This window comes from Pinus tabuliformis, chromosome 3_2 (genome assembly GCF_031772625.1).
Source record: "Pinus tabuliformis cultivar Carrire ecotype Pingquan chromosome 3_2, CPIR1, whole genome shotgun sequence".
NCBI lineage: Eukaryota > Viridiplantae > Streptophyta > Pinopsida > Pinales > Pinaceae > Pinus > Pinus tabuliformis.
In genome coordinates, this window is record NC_142302.1 from 577,394,714 (window position 1) to 577,398,678 (window position 3,965).

Consider the following 3,965-nt stretch of genomic DNA (forward strand, 5'->3'; position numbering starts at 1 on the left):
ACTTTGAACAAATACTTTCATTCTGACATCATCATCATCAATCTCATAGTTTTCAAAATAGTTGGTCATTTTCTTGGCATGTTGTTGCACTATGTAAGTGCCAGTACTGTCAGAATAGGTGATTTTGCTTTGATAACCTTGAGGCATAGCCCCTAGATTTGCAAGTAAGTTTAGGGGAGTGTATCGGTTTTCCATAGTTGCAGAAACAGGTGTGACAATCGAAGGAGTAGGGATAACAATGGGAATATGTGTTGTAGATGGAGGAGTGGAAAAGGTAGCTTGAGGTGCTGATGGGGAACTTGGAGAAGCTGCAACAATGACATAAATGTTTGGTGTTTTTCAAAGGTAAGCTCAGATTGAATGGGGTTCTGCAAATGTTTGTCAAGGTGTGAATTAGCAGAGTTTTCTTGGCTGTCTTGGCTTCTAAGAATCCTAGGAATCAGATTAGGATTTTCAAACACAGCTGGAGGATTAGGGTCAGGATTTGATCTGGTGTAACGAATCTTTTTTGGAGCCAGTTTCTAGGTCTGTTTTTGTTTTTTACTTGAAATATTTTTTGACAATACAACTTTTAACAGACTCTTCTAGGAAGTTTTAGATATGGGAATTTTTTGAACTTTCCTAAAGATTTATTTGAAAAGAGGAACTGATCAAGAATTTGAAACCAACTGTTCAAAACATAAACTAAACCGGAGATAGACTGAGGTAGAATTTATTTACTTCTGCAATTGCAAAGTAAAAGTAGTTTCAATGGCTACCTGGCTAACTTCAGGCTCCATCTGTAGCTTATGAAATAAACAATAGTAACAGATAATTATTCAGGTCCCCAGTGGAGTCTCCAATGATGTTATCACTCAAGTTTTTCCCAAAAGTTCTAAGAAAGGGAATACGGCTGAGGTAACCACAAACCAATCTTTTAGATATAGATTCTAGCCAATCTGCATCCAGAGAGGGCTCTCTCTTTTTTATTTAGCTTTGTTTTTGAAGTTGTTAGGTTAGTTATGAAGTTCAAGTGTTTTATTTTGAGTTTGGGTGGTGAGATTCAATAGAATAGTGAGGTAAAACTGAAGAGTTCAGTCCATTGGGCATGATGGAGTCAAAAGAGAAGGCTTTCTGGATTTGGTTTCTAATAGAAGATGGCATCACAGAGCAAGGTAGTCAAACATGGAACAATTAAAGGCTGGAATCAGATGGAATGGACTCAAATGGATGAAGGGCAGTTAAGAATCCTTCAGCATATTGAAAGAGGGAAAATGGATGATTACTGATAAGGAGCAGTTAAGAATTCTTTATCAAATAAACAACATGAAAGAACCAGCAAGCAGGAGCAATTAAGAATTCACTGCTTATACTAATTCTAAAGAAAACATATAGAATAATAAAGACTGAAAACAGAGTGCAATCAAGAAAATTCTGAATTAATCTTTTGCTTTATTATTCAGATTATGAAACACAGATGACATAAAACTCAGAAAACTATAAAACATAAGATAGAGAGTACTCATTGATCAATGGGTTGATTCAAGAATTCCGTGACGAGTCCTCTGCATCAATTCTTCTTCCAATAGGCCAGACAACAATTTGATTCCAACAAATTTTTTATTCCAAAGTTCAGTATTATAGAAAAGCCTAGGAAATCTACACATACCCAACCCCTTGAAAACTCTGATGATGGGGGTATTTATACAACAAAATATGTACAACGGATATCTCATAAAAGCTCTGAGATAATATCTAAGTTTAACATAAAGTAACTTACAAGCAAAGTGGAAACAACTAACTTATGCTGTGCTTTAGGCTGGCTTTTTAGGGTTCGGCTTGCAGGTGTCCTTTGTAGCTCTGTGCCGACTATTTGTCTTAACTTCTCTTAACTTCTGATTTGTTTTTCTTTGTCAGCTTTGATATTTTTAATTCTGATTTGATTTGCCTTTAATTCTCCATTGATACTCTTTGAGTTGTGATCTAATACACTTTATCGCTGATCTGACCCCCACTCACCGCTTTTCTGGAAAAAATAAGACTGCTTGCGTGTCCTTTCACCGCCTTTCTCTAGCAATTCATGTCTCGGAAAGTTCATACTGGCTACAGCAAGTATCCTTGTAAATCTCTGTTTTTTCTCTTCTGCGAGCTTTGGAAATCCCTCGGTTTGCTTTAAACTGTATTAAAAGAGGAAGAAAACTGTACTGGGCAGGTTTGTTGAGGGTGCGAGCTCATTGGTGCAGCCTTACTGGTCGGGAGGCAGTCAAGGACCTGAAACTGCGTTAGTCCCTTTTACACCTGGAGCGCTATTTTGTAGCAAAATTATAACAGAAATGACCTTTTTACCATATATTGAACAAAAATGATTTTGGTGGGAAATTTTGGTTCAAAGGACAGATGACGTCAGCATGACATCAGCGGGGGTACGGTATGGATGATGTGGCAGGTGACATGGCAGTACAGATGGTGGCATGGTGGGTGACGTCAACGAGGGGTTAGCGGGAGGGTGGTAAGTTGTTTTGCCCGCATTGCTTTGGGCTTGGGCGGTTTTGGGTGGAGGGGCGGTGAACAACGTCGGAGAGCGACACGTGTCCCTTGTACGGGCGAAATACCGCCGTTTCCCCGGGAGCTAAAGTTCAGTGGAAAGATGGGTTGCGAAATGGATCTCCGCCATCCGATGAGCGACGGTTGATCTAATGATGGGTGCTTAGCAGAGATGGCGGATGGTTAACGCGCGGGACCGATGAATTAATCACATTTTTTAACTGTTCCGGGTGCGTTTTGATTAGTTGTGGGGTGAGTTTAGTTATTAATTAACTAGGGGTTAATTAATCCTTTGCGCGGGATGGGTTCTTAATAAATTCCAGATGAGTTTATTAATCTCAGCGTTATGCTATGACTGTGGTTGTATTACAACCGGGGGCAGGATATGTATTTATTTGGGGTTTTTGCAATATAAATATAATACGGAAAAGGGTTATATTTACATGGGATTTAATATAATAAATGTTGATTGTTAATATGAATTTATGAAATAAACAGTGCTAAGTATATTTTTTTTGGAATTTTTACATAAAAACTTAGGCCAAAGGGAAGAAAAAGGGGTTTTTACAAGAAATAAGGCCACTTTCCTAAGTAAAGCATAATTTTAACTAGGCACTTTATGAAATGAGATGGAGTGATTTGGTGATATTAAGCAAATCTTAATATTAGAGGGGGGAAATTAGCAAGTGATTGGGGAAAAAGATGAAGGGAAATTAGTTATGAAATCTGCCTCGCTTGAGCTGCTCCAAAATATAAAACTTCCATGGTACCTATGATAGAGGTGTGAGATTAACACATTTTTCAGAGAAAAAATCAATCACAAGTCTCATTCTGGTACATCATCTACCTACCCAACCTATTTTGCCTAACATTTTTTCTTCTTTCTTTGGGTGCACTTAGACTAGCAAACCCTCATCAATCTTCTTTTCTTTGCATGATAAGCCTATCTAAGTTTTCACTTATTACATCTAAGGGCTCAAATTAAACTGTTGCGCTGCTTTGCTTCTCTACCTATCTACTTATCTGCCAAGATTAAACAGTTTGGGCAGATTTTATTCTCTATCTCTAAAACATAAAATTCAAACATGAACTGGCCAAGATTAAGTTGTTTGGCCATTCATCAATTGTGGCATAAAGTGACAAGTTGCACACAATGCTTTATTTTGCAAAAATGGAATAGTAGTGGAATTTGGACTTGAACACTTTCCTGGTCTATTTTTATTTGGGGTTCATTTCTTTTCATTTTTTCTTTTGACCAATTTTTTTTTTTTTTTTTTTTTTCACCCTTTGATTTTTCTTTTAGGGCATACCCCCTTTACATTTTTTAATTTTTTGATTTTTTGATAATATGGAAACCTTTAGAGTAAGGAAAGGTATGAACATATTACAGAGCTCAACCAGTCAATCATGAAATATGACACCTATAACTATAGGAGTATAAC